Below are 20,512 nucleotides of genomic sequence, written 5' to 3'. Positions count from 1 at the left end.
CCTGAATAGTCAAACGTAGCGTATCCTACAGAAACACAGGGGGGCGCCATCACTGCCCAGCAGGTCAGTGACAATTTGAGGTCCGGCAAGGTCAGTGCTGTGAGCAGACAGGAAAAAAACAAAACAAAACCAAATACGACCACATGACTGTGTGACTCCCGCACCCTAAGGCACCTGACAGACCCACAATACTGAATCATTCTCCAATCACAGAGCTCAGGACAGCACTGGTGCCTGAGAGGGCTGCAGAATCCGAGGGGGGGGGCGTTGGAGGAATATGTGAGCAACCCCACTTTAGAACAATCAAGCTGCAAATTCAAAGCAACTAGCTGTTTCAATTTGCCAAAAGAGCCATATGTGTTCCCTCGCTAGAGGCATGGCACAAAAGCAGATTGGGACCAGACGTGAGCCCTCACACAGTGGGTCCACTTAGCTGGTACCAAATGGTGAAAACACCTTGGAATGGTTCTAATCATTTCCACTGATTTCTGAGCGAATGGCTCTTCTGACTGTTTGGAACTGCAGACATTATCCACTGAAGGATCCTGTGTAGTCCAGTCATTTCCTTGGAATATGGTTTGCAGCCCGGTGGTGAAATTTGTCTTTTTTTTTTTTTTTTCATGTGTGACAGGTCGTCCAACTTCGTTTTCCATCCAACAGGCTGAAGTCATTAAAGTTGCACTTTATCTAAGCTTTGTGGGCTCAACAGTGACAACAGAAGTCCCAAGGCTTCATCTTTGGGGGCCCTTTACATTTGACTGCTCTATGATTGCACTTAAACATTTAACACTTTGACAAGTATCTTGTCTGCTTCTTTATATTACATTTTATTCTATTTAAATTTAATTTATCTGCCTTTCCATTGTCTTTTATGCTCTTTAAATTGCCTTTATGTTGGAAAGCTGCTATAGAAATACAATTAATAATAAAATCTTCCTGCCTGAAAAAATAGACCCTTGACTCTTGTAACTGTCTAACATTGTAATGCAAGGCAGAGAAGAAGACACATTAAAAAAATTATAACTGAGAATAAAGAATGTAACACAGTTAAGTTACAATATACCAAACATACCAACAGTAATCCTACCATATATTTTTAAGCAATACTGAGCCTATGAAATATAATAATATTAAAATTATAGATTATCATAGGTGATTAAAAAAAACCTTGAATATGATTATACACATTATAAACTAAGGGCACTACGGGCTTAAATAGAAATACAATGAGAATATAATACTAATTTCTGTAAAAACGCATTTTGTTTGTAATTGGGTTAATTGCTTTTTCATATTCAGCAGATGTTTATGAACCCAGGATGTGTGACCTATCGGGTGCGCGCACTGTCAAAGACGCGTACGCGCAGCATCCTGCTTTTACTGCTCCCCTGCAAAGACGGGTCGCCAAGCTTTCAGTCAGGGAATCCAGCTGTCACTCAACCAGACCCCCGTTCAGCCAGTGTCAGACTGTATGTGGCACACGGCGGAAAGCCTGGTCCTGAAAAACCCGAGACAAAGACACCGCTGGATGTAGGTGGACCTCCAGTGATCAACAGATCGGCAACTCCACTGTCCACTGCGAAGAAGAAGAAGAGGATGAGGGACCCGACAGACAATACCGGAGCCAACTGACACATGTGAGCGACTGACATATTTATTCTCGAGCCAGTCACAGAGATATGAACAAAATAGCTCTCAAGATTTGGTTTTAATCAGCCGATGCGATTATTCTTGGCAGCGGGGTAGGTTCAGTCCGTGCCAAAATGACCAGACTATTGTCTAGCATCGCTGTATCGGAATGGGCCCGCAGGAATTTTGGCACCGGTTTTACGCAGCAGACCACATAGTTTAATCGACGTTCCTCGACCGAAGGAAGACTAGTGTGACGGGCATGGACAAAGAATGCTTACAAATCTCGCAGTGATGCTATGAGATAAAATAAAAACCCATCAGTGAAACACCCTGCTGGTTCCAACTTCCTCCCGAGAAGTGGAGCAGATAATCAACGGCGGGATTCAAGTTTGGACCTCACCAAGTCCAAAACGACCTTCCCCTCCCAAGAAAAAGATCATCTTATATCTTAAAGCATCTTCACAGACTCGCATAGCGGTAAGAATTCATCTAATAATTCCCAGTATTGTGTTATTTATTTCCATCTTTGTTCTTAATGTGCCATTTCTAAGCCAATGGGACTCCACGGTGAGTGTGAATGTCGGGGGTCACCATTTGGCACCATAACGCACAGACGATGGTTGCATCTCCGTGGTTTATTTCGTTTATAATTTGCACTGAATTTTCTCTAATTTCTGCGTGTGTAACACATTGGTTAAGGCCAAGCTGTGAGCAACAAGAGCCCAACTTCACCGTGAAAACGTGCTTTTGGGAGGCAGCGACCTGCGCGTCTAATTGACAGAAGCTGCTAATTTAGAATCCATATGCGTGCCCATCAGTTTCTAATCAAACATAATTTCGTCTTCTGAGAAACCATTCCACCCCAGTTTTTGAGACGGAACCAGTGTGTCTCACAATCTTTTGTTCTCAAATCATCTCAGCAGCAACATGGTGTGGATGGGCGGTGCAGAGATTCTCCTCAGGGTTTGGTTAAATCCTGCAGGATCTGTTCAGATCAGTGGAAGCATGTGTAGACTTTATAATGACTTTATTGGTAAACTCTTGAGATTCACTAATAATGAATATATTGCACAAGTGAAGCTTTGCCAATGCATTTTCAATTTTGAGCGTCTTTTAGTGGAGTGTCTTGTACTGAATAATATTTTATGTTTTATGTAGTCGAAGCTAAAGAGCTGAATTATTTCAATTAGGATGATAAAGTAATTAATGGTGGTTGCAGCAGAAGTTTTCATTATAATAAAACAGGTTTGTTGCTCAGTAAATTGTCTAAAACTAAATAGCTGCCAAAATAAAATATTCTAACATTCTAACACTGCTATTCCAGGTATAAATAATCACACAAATAAGCTTCAAGTATTTTTAATATGTGCTTTTATTGTGTAACCATAAAAACTGTCTGTAGCATTTTATTTTATAGTAGTACTTGTGCCTTTACCTATGGTGCTCTAGCTCTAAAAGCCTTCTTACGCTCTTAACAGAATGTGCTAACTATTGGTTTGACAGCCCCTCCATACACATATTCCCCGATTCAGTGATTACCTCATCATTTCTGAAGTCCATATATCAAATGAAACACTCCCACCACTCAGAGCAGTTAAGGAGCAGCAAGCACCCGGCATTATTCACCCTGATGAGAAACCGTTTCATTGTGCTGGGTGCCTTTGAAATATGCCACATTGGTTTCTGTGCGGAGCATTTGTCAACGCCACACCAGCGACGGCTCAAATATGAGCCACCATGATGAGTTTCTGCTCCGTGCTTCAGAAAATCCACGCTATTTGTAAAGTCACGGTGATACATTTGGGATCTGGCCAATTGAAAGAGCTTATTGCTAGTGAATAATGCTTGCTTTCTGCATAACGTATGGATGCTATGTATTTATTCAGAATTTATTCTTTGGTTAGCTGCCAGTAGAAGCATTTCTACCTCTATTTGCCCTCCATTCCTTCTTTTTTTCCATCCAGTGAGTGCTGTTTTGGCATTGCACAGCCTTGCTGTAGATTTAATGAAAATTTTCTGTATGTGAAACTATTTCTGCGAGGTAGTCCATCTCTGTTGCCCAATAACCCCTCCCGGCTTGTTACCCCCTGCATCCCTCCAAGAGATGACTTGTACCAATATGGGAGGAGGGGAAGTCGACCTCTGTGCACTCCAGCCCTGAGAGAGAGAGATGAGGAGCAGATTCTTTGTGGCAGAAAGTAAATGCCCCATCACTTCAGTTAGTATCATGACCAATGTGCTCCTGTCCTCTTTTCATTTAAAATACAGCATTTCTGTATTATTACACTGGTGCAGAAAATCACTCCTGCGCCCCCCCCCCCCCCCCCCCAAAAAAAAACCTCATGACTTGGCAGATACTGTATAAGTGATGAATTGTGCATGGATTAAATGATTAGAAGATGTCCTAGAAAACTCTAAAAAAATGTCACATAGCCTCTTAGTTGGCTGGTAAGTTGATTTATAACATATCAAATCAGCAAATTTTGTGGCTTTGTTTCTTTGGTCCTCCAACAAGAGTCAAGCCAAGAAAAGGTGCTGGAAATGGCTCTTTAATAAGTAGAGAACAGCGACACTGACAAAGCTTGCTTTCAACTATGCTGCAAATTAGTGTCTTGATTCCCAAATTGTATGATGAAAATGTGAAATTTAGAGCACATACTAAATGATTTTAAACGCTAAAGAGATGCCCTAAAAGTGTAAATAACACCAGTGGTGGAGGAGGTATTCAGATCTTAAGAAAAAGTTGCAATTATGCAATATAAAAATACTTTATTACGTGTAAAAGTCCTGTATTGAAAAAGTCACTGAAGTGCATAAAGTATCAAATGAAAAAGTATGTATAATTCAGGAAAACAGCCCCTGTGTTTGCTATACTGTTATATATTACATTATTGGATTATTACTACCGGTTCTTGTTGCTGGAGCTAATTTGGATTATTTTATATACCGTTGGGTAGCTTAATCTATATTTTAAACTCGTGACTTATATATATTGTGTGTGAAATCGTGATCTGAAAAGTAGCAACTAAAGATGTCAAATAGATGTAATGGAGTAAAAAGTGCAATTCATCCCCCTGAATTGCGGTGCAGGAGAAGTACAAAGTAGCACGACACTGAACTACTGAAATAAAGTACCTCAAATTTGTGCTCAAGCACAGTACTTGAGTAAATACACTTGGTTCCAACACTGCAGAGCACACACTCGAAATCTTCAGCGTGTTAGTGTCTCTCAAAATGGCCTAAAGGTACCTGGTTTGATTTTTTTTTTTAACATGTTTAAATATTTCCATCTGTCTAGTTCTGTTGCTGTGCTCACTACTGACTTTTATGATACTATATCAATTCTTAATGACACTGTGATACATGGAAAATCAATACCACCATATACTGTAGAATTCATTATTCTGTTCCTCTTTCAATTTACCGTTAAAAGCCAGAATAAAACTCCAGGAGCTTTTAATTAATGATGGTAAATTAAATTGAGGGCGCATTAAGATTTTCTTGCAACCTTTAAGAGACTTTTCAAGAGCACAACGCATAAAGTCCCAACATTTCACAAATGATCTCACATTTAATGTTACTGTATGGTAAAATGATATCAACATAAAAGCTCAGCCACTCACTCAGAGATTTACATACTGAAATAACTGCGTAGTATTCACTAGAATCAGTCATACATGGTAGTTCTGAATCTTAAATTACCTCATTTCCACCATAAAAACAGTTCTGATCTCTAAACATCACTAGAATATTATGTGTATCAAATTTTCTGCCTTTATGCTGGTTTTTAAATGTTTTTTTTTTATGCTAATCTCTTGCAATTAAATCAGGCATTTACAATTACCATAATTGTCAAGTGAAATGTCTGCGGGATGTGTTTAAGTCAATTACATGCTTTATAGGCAGCTATTTTGAATAATTGGAGTAATTCACTTCCTGTTTTTCCCAATTCTTGCCTTCAGAATGTGTGATGTGGAGCCAGTACAGTAAGAGGTAAATTTTATGTTTTTAGCCACTACATCAAAGAATCACACCCACTTGTATATGAAAAGCAGGTGTTTTCACATATTATGATATTGGCATCTGGAAAAGGTGCGTGTGAGTGACTGCGGTGATGTGCGGAGATGATGGGGAGATACTTTACAGCCTCTGTGGCCCTTTCCTAACTGGCCTCGCGCGACATGAAATATCAAGGTATTATTTCTATATCTTGTTTAGCAGACGTGAGCACACTGCCAGCTTTAATCCTCAGAGTGCGGCTCACTGAGGGAAAACTGTGTCTTTATGCCTGCCAACTAGTCTGGATTCCCTCTGCTTGACACTGTGTACTCTGCTCTGCATTTTCTGGTTGCCAGTTCCTGTAAACCACATTAAAGCAAAAGCAGTGGGAAGGTGCTTTGCGCTTTTTGTAATTACCAGGCGATTTAAATTGTTAGAGGTCATTATGCAGATGGTAGATGCAGTAGAGGGTGTGTTTTGTCGCAGTAGACCCACTTTTACTCCCTACACATGTGTCCCTATCTTATTTAAAGATAGAACTTTATACTCATATGGCTTTTTGGAATTACAGTGTGGATGTAATGTATGGATTTGGATAATGTGGCGGAGCTATTTTTGGAATGGGCAAATGGTAATTTTCTGGGAGAATAGTTTCATCTTGAAGATTGAATGAATATCGTTAAATTTGTTCCATGACGTTGGTATGAAAATAATTGGTGAGGCTACGGAGATGCGTCCGTGTGTCTTTAGATAGATATAAAGATTAAAACTGGATTGTAATTAAACTGTCATGAAATTTTTAAATCATGAGCTTCACGGTAAGATTTTGACCTTCATGTATTTCCGTAATTGATTCAGTTTATGTGCTATTGATGAAGACTGTAGTCTTAAAGTACAGTTGTACGTGCTTTGTATCCAAAAACAGCGTTTTTTTTTTTTTTAGGGGAGACTCCAAATATTAGACAACATCGTGATGAGCGGGGGAGGGTTGTGTCATGCTCTCGTGACTCAGGATGACGATGAAAACGAGCCCCGCAGTCGGCCCTGACCCTTCCCAAACAGGCATGTTTCCAGTTGTGTCGGTGCACGTGTCACTGTGACGCCACGGCAGATCTCTGAGTCTTTAACTGCAAAATATGGAAGAGAAACATCTGACTTCTTCTGACAAAAGGAATCCTGACCACCAGGATTCATGTCATCCATAGTACTGCTGCAGCATGTGAAGAGTGGTGCGAAACACATGTATTCACAATGCACAAGTAACCACACTGCAGGCAAATATTTAGGAGTAAGCATTTATCTATCAAGGTGCTGAAACAACAAACTATATTTAGCAAACTAATAAACTTATTCATCAAGCAAAAATGCCAAAAAATATGCTGGTTCCAACTTCTGAAATGTGAGGATTTGCTGCTTTACGCTGATGTTAATCAATGTGAATTGAATATCTTTGGGTCTTTGACAGTTGGTCAGACAAAACAAGCGATATTAATATGTCACATTGGGCGTTTTTCACTTTTTGAAAACCATTTTCGGACATTCTGACATCAATTGATTAAACAAAATAAATAAATAAATAAATATTATTTTCAAAATCAATAAAGAAAACAGTAATTTCAGCCCTAATTTACCATTGAAATAAGTTTATCTTAATTATCATTATTTATCTCTTAAATTTAATCATTACTATCATCACTATTCTGCTAAATTGAACTTTTCTGCCATATCATGTGAAATGACATGTGTCATGACATGCCATTAGGGCTCCAAACAATGATTATTTTCATCATTTAATGATCATTTCTTTGCATTAACAAAAAAAAACAATGACAAACAATGAGCCATCACACAAGTTCCCAGAGCCTTGAAGAGTCTTGAAATCGCTGATTGTGACCATCAAACATAACCCCCACCCCTGAAAAGTATGAATAATTTACAATGATATGAAACAGCAAAAAGCTGTGAATCCTCACTTTGAAAGGGTGTAAACAGCTGGGACATGAGTAGTACAGGAAAAATATAGAGCGAGACAGAGAATCCCACTGAGTGTGGATGAAATCAGATGTCACTTTCGCCTAGCTTGTGCTCATGAAGAGATATGGGCAGTCTAGCAAATTAAAAGAGTCGTGAGGCTCCTTCCCACCGGGGAATGTCACTATAACATACCAGGATCAGCTCACACATACGTACTGTGCGCCTGGAAACACACACACACACACACACACACACACACACATAGATGCACTGAGCCCGCATACAGAGATGTTTACGCTCCAGTCAGTGTTGAAAATGCATATTCAAACTGATATGTCGGACTCATGAATCTGTGCATGTTGACACATTTACATATGAGCCTGGCTGTCGTGGCGCAGGGTATGATTCAGGGTGACAGGTCTTATGCCACTTCCCCTGGGGTCACAGGAGGGGGCGGGGCCACAACGTGACAGTGTGGCAAGAGGCTGTTTCATTCACTGTCAGTCTCTAATGACACTACCTTTCTTTTTCTTTCTCTTTGTCTCACTCACATTCTCGGACTCAGCATTAGTGAGGTATCATCTGCTGACTGTGTATCCAACTGACTCATACCTGTTGTTTCACTTTTATCTGTGGTCGCTCTGATGCATCTTGTGTTGTCAGAGTCGGTTGCAAAGTGTTTTTGTATAAGATTAGATCAAAATACAAGTTTGGCAGTGCTGTTTCTGTCTCTTTTATCAAATATTAGACATTGGTCAGCTGTGTGGTTAGAGATCCAATCCATATAAATCGTAGTTACTGTATATTCATGTGATTTCACTTATAGATGAATGATGCATTTTTGTGTTGCTCTTCTTATCATTATTGAATACATAAGTTTCTTTTAAGCTTAATTTATACACAGGCTCCTTCACTATGCTGTAGCTGACCTGTGCCTCCTCAAAAAGGTCCACCACCCAAACCGCCACCTCCGAATAAAGACATTTGTCATCTTATATAGACGTCATCGGTCTCATGGCGTCTATTTCAGATGTTGTGGGAGTTCTATTGAAGTCTATCGGACTACCCTGCACGTTGAAAAATGACACTAAGGCTGGAGACATACTTGCTTTTTAATCATGTGTTTGCATAGACAACCAGCTGCATCGTGAATGTACTTCCAGATTTGCATGATGTAAAATCTGCCAAAAAACACAAAGAAGAAGAAGAAGAGGAAGAAGAAGCATGATGTAAAAAATAAACATGGCGACGCTTGAGGAGGTTTTAATTACTTTGTTAATTCAAATATATTTGTCATCGTGGCAATGACACATTGTACAGATGCTGGTAATTGCAGACTTGGTCTATTAACTTGTCTTCATAACTCTCGGCCATTGTTGTCGCTGCTTTCGTGCCGACTGACCCCTGACCCTGTCACATCCCCATACGGCCACTACTCTGCCCCTACCGTTCATGTTCGTATTGCATCTTGTGGACGCATCGCATTAATTTCCGAGGACATGTACAACCAACACTCCAAATGGATGCAGGATATGCAATGCAGCCATAATGTGCATGTGCATGTGTAGTTAAAAGCAAGTATTTCTCTGGCCTAAGGGGTAACCAGTATGATAAAAAGTGACGCTGCTTTGTCACGACTCTCAGTGTCTGATACTGATGCACAAGGCATCAGTGACGCACCGGGCTTACAGCTTACTCCAATGAAAACCCGTCCGTGTCATTATGAGATGCATTTTCCAACCTTTAGTTTGGGTTAAAATTAGCACTCAAAACGAAAGTGGAAGCGTGAAGCAAACAGTGGTCTCCTGCAGCAGTCCAGGTTTCTGCCATCTTTTTATCTAGCTGTCCACCCCTTTTTGCCCTTTTTTGGACTACCTGCATGTTGAAAAATGACGCTGGGGGTACCCAGTGTATTAAAAAGTGATGCTGAGGGGTGTCCCCTGTCAAATTGATGTGCAACAGTATTTTTTTAGGATAAACAACACAGAAAAAAGATGATCATCAAAAGTACAGCTTCTTGTAGATAATCTAACAATTTGAACTCTTTTTATTCATCTGATGCACTTTTCTGATGCACAGTTTCCACTGAGTCTGCGGCAGGCTAATGCTAATGCTAACTCCAAACAGCTGCTGACAGTCCTTGTCAGAAATCTGTGAGGAAAACAGAGACTTTAAATCACTGAACTCTGCATCAACAAACTTTAAAAGCAAACTTACCCTGCAGCATTATTTCTGCTTCATTTCCGTCTTCTTGTTCCTTGTTTTTAAATCTCAGCAGCACATCCTCAGCTCTCAACTCTCATAGTGAACTTTGTGTATTCTCATGAGACGGAGTGATGCTCTGCTCATATGAAGGTTTAGAAATATGAAGGTACATCCATGATGAAGATATGTGAGTCAATAATCCTTTGTAACTTCTGTTAACTCAGATAAAGCTCACATCATTGCTGAACAGCTTAAAACTTATAATGCCCAGTGATGTTGATTCTATGGGCAGAGGACGTTTCTTTAGGACAATCTGCTCTTAACCAATTAAAGAATATAAAAAAAGGTTTTGTATGAAAAATCCCCCCCCAAAAATGCACAGATGTGTTGAAAAGCGAAATTTTGAGAAGTATTTGAAGATTTTTTGAAGTCAGGACCAGACCAAATATTCATTAGAGGGAGAAACTGACACTTACACATGCATATCTGTATTCTAAATATGTGCACATGTCCACTAAAAAGCAATTTGACGCTCTGGGAATGAGAACAGGTTGCAACTACATGTGCATTAGAGGCTACGGTGGCTACAGACATACGGTACATACCACATGCCTGTATTTTCTCCTACATGTTTCTAATGTCAGTGGAGACTGTTTGGAGTGAAGACTAGTGAAGCCTAGTGATGGCTAGTGGCTATCATTTTGGTTAGATCTGTATTATGAACTGTGCCTTTAAAGGTCCAAATTTGTAGCTGCAGTCTGTTGTACTCCTCATGACATTAAACAAGTGGCCTGCAGAACAGTAACAATATTGTTATTATAATTTCTGCTAATTAAAAACAAAAGACACAGTGCTCCTTTTGCAGAACTATAATTTCATGCCACTGTAGATACCATATATCAGAACAGGTAGGTCACACAGGTCTTATAAGTTAATACTTCATTATGTCCTGTAGGAGGCAACAACAACACTGCTAATATTTTATTATAAAAAAAGTAATCATAGAACTTTTATATTTATAATGATGGAGGTTCAAGACCAAAAATACTCACTAATAACATTTTATTTCCTCTTTAATCCTCCATTTACAAGCTTAATATACCCAAGAGATTCAGTAGATGCAGTGGGTCAAATTGCCAGAGCTGCTAACTCCATCAAAACTTTATTAGTCAGGATTTTATTGGATAGTTTTGATGTCACAAGGATTTAAATAGTGTTTCACAAACTTTTCCAGCGGAGTAACATCAGCATCCCGAGGGAAGCGCCCACTTCCTGTGTTGTTGGTTTTGCTGGCTTTATTGGCTATTTTTCTGTTAAAAGTGGAGTCATTATTTCTGGAGAAAGATTGTTGTTATTTGAACTCAACAGCCAAACAAATACACCCCTCCCTTCAGTCTTCACAATTCCGAGCAGGAAGGCCTCCTGTTGCTTATTGACTGGAATAGTGGAATAGTGTTGTGTGGCCCAGTCCGAGCCACTTTATTTGTTTCCCATTTATAGAGCCAGGGCTGTGTACAAACATTTTTTTTCAGCGCACACATAGAACAGTAGACAGTTAGCGGACCGTGAGGAGATATTCGCTGAATTTGACAAAAAGTGTATTGGATTAGAATAGCTGGCTGCACCTTTAAAGGTGACACAGTAAAAAAATAAGCTTCAGGCCCAAAATAGTTATTGGTTTCAGGTTTCAGAGACACATAGTGATCAAAGTTTAGAGTGCTGTAAGTTAAGCACGCACACAGCTACACAAACCCCCCACTATTCAGCCATGTGACTCTCCTGTGAAACGCTATCACCATAGGTGCAGTCGAGGAGGGTGCAGAGATTTCATTAAACACACAGTCACCTTCATTATCTGAACAAACAAACACACACACACACATACACACACACACACACACACAAGAGTGATCAGCCGAGTGCCCCTGACACTGTGGAGAACATATTAGAATCCATAAGGGGATCTGTGCCACAGCGCTGCACATGGCGGAAGGCATGCGCTGATCCGACCACGAGCGCTCACGCCTGATTGGCCCAGCTGGGGCAGCCGTGGCCGGGGCGATGTCCCCCTCACTCTCTGTCACTGGCGGAGCTAAGCAGAGCAGCCAGGTTCACAGACCGCGGCCGACACCCTGTCAACTGCCTTGCCTCCACACTCTGCCACACACACACACACACACACACATCAATGCACAAAATCAGGAAGGAACGTGAGGAAAGCGGGACAACAGAGCAGAGAAAACCCAAAGTAGTTGAGGACACACGAAGGATCGCGTGAAGTCCGATATGTAATTCTGTAAAGGAGACATTGTTTCGGGCATTTTTTGTTGCCCATGTAGTAATGATTCATCATAAAAATAACCGAATGCACATATTACTATTACTCCCATTTCATCAGTGCTGTGTCAGCTGTTGCAGAGCCTCCATCCAGCCCCCCATCTCCCCTCCCTCACCGTTCCTACTTCTTACTTAAAAAGGTCACAACCTGCATTACTGGGTCACAGAGCTAATTAATTAGGTCATGATAAATGCACACTAGGACATTCATCATGGAGCAAGTTGTTCAATTTATTAAAGCATCTGATGGAAATATTGAGTCATGTTAACATGTAAAACCCCAGCAGCTTGATCTCTGTCTTGTTTATGAAACTTTATGCTTATTCTCATCTCAGCTAGAGGAGCGGTGTCTCTTTAAATGTCTTTACAGAATGATTTCACTCAATTGAGCATCCACAACGGGTTCTACAGGGCATCTACACTAATAAAAAGCTGGAGAGACACAAGCTAACACAGGGGTTATTTTTAGCCACTGTTCTATATACATCATGTTCCTCCAGACACTAAGATGCTCCGGGGTCATGCTCAGTGTTTATACAGTCTCCTATGGAAACCTCATACCATAAAATAGACTGATAGACCACATTTAACTGGAGCTTTGGAAATAACTGGAATTTGAGGACATTTCGGTCACTGAGTCTGGATAAAAGTGCAAATATAGTCCATAAATATCCATAAACATATTCATGAGCTCATACTTTACCTAAACGCCATTGCAGGTGTTATATCTCTAATAAAATGTGGTTTTATGACATATTTATGTGTTCAATAGAGTTGAACATACTGTATGGTTCACATGGTTCAGTCTGTCCTTGAATTAATCATTTAGCTTTAAGAAGGTCAGTTAACAAATTTCTCTCTTAATGAATATTTAGTTGATAAAATTATGACAGTTTTTAGAACTGACGTTATTTGTTATTAATTCATTAGTTGAGAGACAGAAAATGTATTGTCTCAGTCATTTCTAAAGGAAAAAAAGCAAAACATTTGCTGATTCTAGCTCTTTAAATGTGAGGATATGATGCTTCTTTTTGTTGTATTTCAAAGTAAACTGAATCTATTTGGATTTTGGACTAATGGTCAGATAAAACAAGCAATCTGAAGATGTCTCCTTGACCTCTGGGGAATTTTAATGGGTATTTTCACTATTTTATTACAGTAAAATAAACAATAATTACTAACAATAAATAAAAAACAGATTAATTGATAAGACAGACTATTTTGCAGCTGTAATTTATGATTGAAATACATTTATATTGATAAATGTAACACTTCTGTTAGGGTTTCTGCTATAAATGATCACATGAGGAGTTTAAATAACGATTTCTTTCATTATTTAGTGATAATTTCTTTGCATTAAAGTAAAACAATGAATGGTCATCAAGAGTTCCCAGAGCCCAAAGTGATGTCTATAATTTTTTTTCTATTTTGTCCAACTATCAGCCAATAATTTGAAAGTATGAATAATTTACGATAATGTGAATGACAAAATAATCAGCAGATTAATCAATAACTGATAATGTCAGTTTCAGTCCTATTTTCAGTCACTTTTTTAATGACTAGCATCTTATAGTTACCTGTTATTCCTGACACTGATATGATTTTTTCTCCTTTAAAAAAATATTTACAGCATATATAAGAAATTAATTTATGTTTTGCTCAGTTTACTTGGTTTTTTAGGGCGATTTGATAGTAAATAATTTAATTACAGTGTAATACAGAAGTTTCATGATGCTTTGTTACCAGTGAGTTGAGGAAAGCCCCGTACATACAACCTGTCAGCTTCCTCTTGTCTCCATATTTTTTGGGCAACAAAACACCAAAACAGCAGTTTCCTTTGCATTTTTCTTTCCTGTTACATCACCAACACGTGATTTGTCTCTCCCAGGACAGTCCTGTCCTGTCCTCTCCTCTCTGTCTCTTCTCCTGGAGTCATGTTTAAACAAAGTAACATTCATACATGAGTGGATTTCCATGGCCACAAGGCCTCAGGATTATCTGAGCCATAGCCCGCCATAGTGTGATGGGTAGGAAAAAGCCCAAAGGCGCGCACAGATGCTCTCGTGCTAGTAGTGTAGCCTTGATGATAGCCTTTCGGGCTAACACTTTGAGACTCTACGTCTAAAACAAAAAAAAAAAAAGGAAAAAGAGATTTACTTGACAGAAGTGCTTAAGGCCTAACTTTAAATAGCTCTGTGCTGTTTCTGTTTTTTCTTCTTTTATGTTTGTTATTGGTTTGGGCCTCTGCTGCACAGGGCTGCCTTGAATGCAGTTTGGAGTCGAGGGAACTGAGCCTCTCTCCTTAAGAAGCCTTAAGACAGACCGTTTACATAAAGATTAACTCAGATGAAGAGCGTGTTTGTACTGAGAATGATAATGACTTAGTGATTGTATGAGCAGGCCGTAGGGGAGAGCAGCAGCAGCAGCAGTGGCGGCGGCGGCAGCGGCAGCGGTGGCAGCAGCCTCCTCGGCTGGCACAGTGTGATTGTTTCTGGATCTCATCACCGCTCCCGTCTCCAAGCTTGGCGTCGGAGCACAGGAGCAATCATGACCCCTCAGCTTCAGCTCACTTCTCTGTCCAACCCTCAAGGTAGACAAACACCCTGAGGTCAGCAAACATGTCTCGAGCAATAACCCTGATGATATATCCTTATTTTCTTTGTCTTTAAGCTTAATAAAGCCTGGCTGCATAGCTCATCAACGCTTTTATATATCCGTGAGTATTAGTCAAAACAACATGGACACTGAGCTATAATTTGGGGATCATTTTTCCATCTTACATTCTACACTCATGTTTATCTCTTACTATAACAGAAGCCATACATAGCCCTAGATAACGAGAGACTTTACTTTCTCCGTATTTTGATGTAGGCAAATGTAAGCAGAGCAGTGTGTGGTCCTTAAAGAGATGTAGGAGATTTCATTAGGTTGTTGTATACGCTGGGCGCCTCGGCTGTGAGGCGGCCTGAAGGATTTTCCTCAGGCTACGACGGATTTATCGAATCCATACCCTGTGTGTAGAGAACGTGTGCTTTATTGCTTTAGGCGATCTTTAATCAGATGTATATTTTTCCAGCATTTCTTTTGGTATTAGACAAGACTGTGGTTTTGCTTCCGATGCGATTTTTGTGAAGTGATCATAAAAATCTGATTTTATAAACATCACATAGCTAGATGTCCAAACTTGGCCCCGAAATAACTCTTTTGCAGTTCCTGCGGATATTTAAATCCATTCCTCCACTATTATCTCTCTGTTCCTTTTCTTCACTTTGCTTGTTCACTCATTGTGGCTGGACAACATCCAGACTGTGTTGACAACAATTTGAGCCTGCTTTCTTTCATTTCTTTCAAAATCCAATTTTTGCACAAGCGGACCTGTCAGTTGTCGTGGAAAACATGATTGGATGATTAAAGTTGCATTGGAACAAGTGTAACCGTAGGCAAGAACATATTGCAGCGAAACGGCTCTTTTTGTTTGCCAGTCCTTCAGTATGCTTCCTTCTCAGCTCCTCCGCCCCTCTTATGCCTTTTCAGTCTCCGTTTTTTTTTACCCCTCTCTTCTCTTCTCCATCCTCTAAGTGTTTTGTTGGAAATTTGATTGCTCAGTTCCATTTACATTCACTCGCCATCTGCTGAATTTGGCTGCGACTGCGAATCAATTCTTAATGTTGGCAGCTTCTCATTGACCTGCCTCCGCTGTTTCTTTGCATTTCCATTTCATCTTCTCCTGATCTCTGTCATGTTTTGATCTCTAGACATTAAACAAAACACCAGTCCAATCAATGACTAGCTGATGGGTCCTTTACACAGCAGACATTTCCATTTATCATCGTAGGAAAAGCACAGGTGTTACAATGACATTAACAATGGCTCTGTTCTATTCAAGTGTCCCAGTAAGCCATGATAGCATGACAGTGAGCCAGCATGCACCCTGAAACTGAAGCCATCATTAATTTTATTTTCCTGCTGTGAAAGAGGCCTGCTGCAACCCAACACTAAATCTCCGCTACCCTACAATCTCAGCTCGCAGCAACTAAAGCATGATTTAACTTTTTTTTTTTATGGTTATTTTTAGTCACTTGCAAAATTTGGTTAAGGTTAAGAAAAGATCGTTGTCTTGAATCGTTAAACAGAAAAAGTCGCTTGAAGAACAAGACACGATGTGTTTACTGTATCGACAATGTAAGTGCTTTTGCGTTTGTAGACCCTCCATCCACCTCCACCACCATCCATCGACTTCAGTAGAAAGATGGAGTCCTTCTCTCACTCCAAAAAGTGTTGCCTGTGACGATAATCCAGGCAGAAAAGACATGTCCTACTACAACACAGTTGGGAAAACAAGTTAGACTTCTATAAGACAAGCATGTCTAATTAAGTCATACAGCACTTGAATTTTTTTTACACTGATTAGCATGGCGTACCCATATCAAATCATTTAAACTTTGACTCTGTTCTCATAGAGATAATAGAAAATATAAAGAATTGATGAGTGGATTTGGGATACATAGCAACCATGAATAATTCTTCAGTTTAATCAGTTTCACAATTTAATCATCTTGTCCCTTGAATGCACTCCGAAAACTCTAAGCAACCAAAAAAAAATCAGCTTAAAAAGTCATAATTTTTTTTCCAAAGGGGATGAACTTAATCCTGATGAAATTTATCTTAATAAGAATTCTGTCTTGTAAATCATAAAGTGCTTGACAGTAGCTAAACAATGCTTGCGAAACAGATAAGTAAACATAAACAGTAAGCGCTGTTTTATTTTCCACTGTGATTCAGCCACAACAACAATTGTTTGTTCATGAATGATTAGTTAAAAAATGAGGGTTACTGCCACTACTATCAGTTTACCTCTCCACTATGAATCTGTCGTTGATAGTGACCCGACTATTTTCGATGCGATCGCCCTCCGTGAAGCACTTTGAACTCAGCCTGAACTCTGTATCAACTCTGTCTCTGTCATTTAATAAACCTTCGCCCTTCCTTTAGCCGGGGTCCTTGTCAGAACGCTTTGCCCCCCTTAAGGCGAGCATAGTGACAGTGGAGTGATAGCTGTCCATGGTGCAGTCAGGTGAAAGTGGATGATGGCTGATGAATGCTATGCACTGACACTGACTTATAACTCAGACATTAATACAATAGCTTGGGAAATCCTTGTCCCCTGTCATTCATGGCCCAGCTATGGTCGGATATAAATATGAATGATGTCCTGTGGATTTCTCAGAAGAAATAGGGTCAGGGTCAGTGACCGCCAACATATTTGTATGTTCTTGCAAACGGGTGTCCCACAAACCGGAAATATCTGCTGAAGCACCCTTGAACGAGATGCTTAACCCCGACCAGCGTCTAGAAGAGGGTGAACTATTTTCTCAGAGCGACAAACAAACAGCTGCTTGTAAAGAGGAAAGACTTTGTGTTTTCCTCTCTGAGATACACATGGTGTATATTTTGGGGAGATGAGAACACAAAGATTAGATGTTTAAATGTTTCAAACCCGCTAAAAGTCAGTTCCTTCTCAGGTTTGATTCTAACAGTTTTATATTCTTGGCATGCTTTTACATACAAAGACAATCCAGGTCTTTGTATATAGTCAGATTGTTTTATTAAAGGATAAGATTTTTCTCACTGTCAACAAATCTCATGTGCAGAGTATTGTGGGTGCATCCAAAGCCTGATATTCATCTGTACCATAGACCTCCGTTGTTGTCTGAAAACTATTAAAAACATGTCAATAAGCCACACTGTCGCACTGGGTGACATGTTCCTTCACCATGAAGAGTTCAGGCAAGTTAGTCTCTTTAGAAACAGCTCCAAAGACTAATGATGATCATGAGAGTAGTTCTGTGTAAGGCCTCTTGATTTTGTATTGAAGTTTTTTGAGAAATTTGAGAAACAATGTAGTACAAAGTCATGATATGATATGATATGTAGCACAACAACTTAGTGAAGCACTGTAAAAGGAAACACATTCCTACGCATGTGCAGTAGCATCTGCCTTAACTGAAACTACTCTCCAGAGACTGAAAATGTGATCACTATTATTAGTCCTTGGAGCCGTTTCTAAATAAACAAATGTGACCGCAAACTCCAGGATGAAGGAACATGTCATCCAGTGCAGCTCATTGATGCATTTTTGGACAACAACAGAGGTCTGTAGCACAGAGAAATATCAGGCTTTGGGCGCACACACGATACTTGTAAGTAGAACGAGTTCATTATTGGTTTGTCTCTGATTTCTTTAAACCTGATTTTGGCTAAATACATGTTAGCATTTTAAACATAGTTACACTTTATATTCTGATACTGAGAAGTTAAGACGTCTGGCTTCTTCTGAGAAAACTTTTTACTTATTTCTTTTTCCTGTAAGTTACGGCTCAAAAGACTGAACGTCTGAACCTTCATTTGTATCTGACGAAATTTTATCCTTTTTTCATGTGATAAATATACTCTAAGTAAGGAATAATACTGGAAGCATTTGATAGTGTTGTGAGTTATTGCTTAAAGTTCAGAGCACAACTGAGTACATGCAGTACCTGGATGAAATAGATGTGTTTCACTGTTTGTATATATTACTAGTAAGATCATCATTTCTTTCTCATACATTAGTGCTATTTTTTTAGTCAAGAGGGAGAGGGCAGCCGGCAGCAGACTGCTCAATCTGCAGACCAGACACCACGGGTGGATGAGAACATTTGTTAACTGAATTATTCATTTCAACGAGGAAACTCAGTTGCAGATTATGAAGAGTTCAAGACAACAACTTAACCCAAATAGGACCCTAATTAGAATATGTAGCTGCCCTGTGCATGCTTGTTTTTACATTTGTGGTTTTGTGTGTGTGTGTGTGTGTGTGTGTGTGCACATTCATGCCAAAATGAGCCCCATCCCTCCTCTTCCTCTGCACAAGCTCAGCCAAAATTATGTTCTCAGCATTCAGTCATTGTGATGGCAAGGATGTATCTACTTATCTGGAGTAAACAAATTCAACTACGGCTGGCAGGGGCATTTGGCCTGCACTTGCTCTCCTTTCTGGCAGCATGTGCGTGCGGTGCTGCTGCCATGGGTTGCAGCAACGTGGACCTCGGATCTTGAAGTCCATGGTTGCTCCTCTAAGATGTCTGATTTAAACAGCCTGCCGCCGCAGGGTGAAAGCCACATTTCATTACACAATGCTAATTAATTTCCGCAGGAAGTCATGCGTGTTTCTAACTGATTGACTCATTGTCACACCCTAAATAGATGTCCACGACTCATGATGCTCTAAGTGCCAATTTCACGCTAGCTACAGGGGTGGAAGTTAAGCTATTAACTTGTTTGAAGTGAAATGTCAGGTGTTAAGAAAGGGAAGGCTTTAATGGGACAGCTGTTAATAAGTCTCTCATTAGTGTTGCTGCATTGTTTTACATCCTCAGGGACCTGTTTGTGATTTACGTTCTATTAATACCTTGCTTAAAGTCTTTTTGTCATCTGCATGGTGAATGTTGACAGAGTCAGTCCTGACGAAGCAGAGGGGGATGAGCGCGGTTGGCAGGTCTCAGGTCTGCTTTGGCTCGAGACAGTGAGCTTCACAGTGAAGCCAGGCGACAGTACAGGAGCAGCCTAATGCTCTTATGTTTCCCCTTCATCTCTTTCCCTCTGTCCCGCTTTACCTCGCTTAACCCATTTGTCTTTTCGCCATGCCTCCCCAGCGTCTCTCCTCTCAGGTCAATCTAGCTGAGTTCAGAGAGCCATTATTCTTGGTCAGTCATAAATCACCACTCCAATAAGCTCCCGTACACATCAGCTGGCAGAAAACGACCCCTAAGCACGAGAAATCAATCTCATCAATAAATGAAGAAATTGTGCAGTTTTGTGTGTGTGTGTACTAATTGACCCTTTTGTTGAAAGTCTGTAAATCTTTTTTGCTCTGTGAGGGTTTATTCCTGCAGTCTACTGCTTGTTAGCAGTTTGTTTCACATCAATGCTGCGTCTCACTGAAAGCCCATGAGATCCTGGATTGGACAAGAGCAAGATGGTATGTGTGCACTGGGCTACATCCGCACAAAAGATGTTGTTTTTTTTTTTTTTAACTCAGCACATTTATAGTAATGTTCTAGCTAAACTGAAATTAAACAGCATCATTTTGAGCTCATTACAAAACTGTGATTTGCTCCAGAAAAGCCTAAAGCCAAATTGTCTGCAGCAAATAAAGTTAACGCCAATTAATTACCACTTCTTTTATACTTTTTCTGTGCTAACCCTCTCCTTCATTTTAGAGTTGCCCTCAGTTTGGATTACCCCTCCTGACCGACAGCTAGTAGTAACAATAAGATGCCACCCGTGGCGTGTACACATCATTAGAAGCAGACATGAAACAGGAAAC

At 40.0% G+C, this 20,512-nt stretch overlaps 1 protein-coding gene across 2 annotated transcripts in view; it reads left to right on the top strand.

Moving 5' to 3' along the window:
• Positions 1-1,386: 1,386 nt before the first annotated feature.
• Positions 1,387-20,512, top strand: part of gjc1 (gap junction protein gamma 1) — a 46,644-nt gene continuing 27,518 nt past the window's right edge. The window contains exon 1 of one of the 2 annotated variants that reach the window (XM_067570443.1): positions 1,387-2,109. The gene's annotated coding sequence lies outside the window, so the exon portion shown is untranslated. Of the gene's footprint in view, positions 2,110-18,247; positions 18,348-20,512 lie in introns of those variants that run through there. The other variant, XM_067570444.1, reaches the window with a different exon arrangement.

Source organism: Thunnus thynnus, chromosome 17 (genome assembly GCF_963924715.1).
Source record: "Thunnus thynnus chromosome 17, fThuThy2.1, whole genome shotgun sequence".
In the NCBI taxonomy this organism is placed as follows: domain Eukaryota; kingdom Metazoa; phylum Chordata; class Actinopteri; order Scombriformes; family Scombridae; genus Thunnus; species Thunnus thynnus.
The sequence above is the reverse complement of the archived record's forward strand: the minus strand, read 5'-3'. Positions and strand labels throughout refer to the sequence as shown.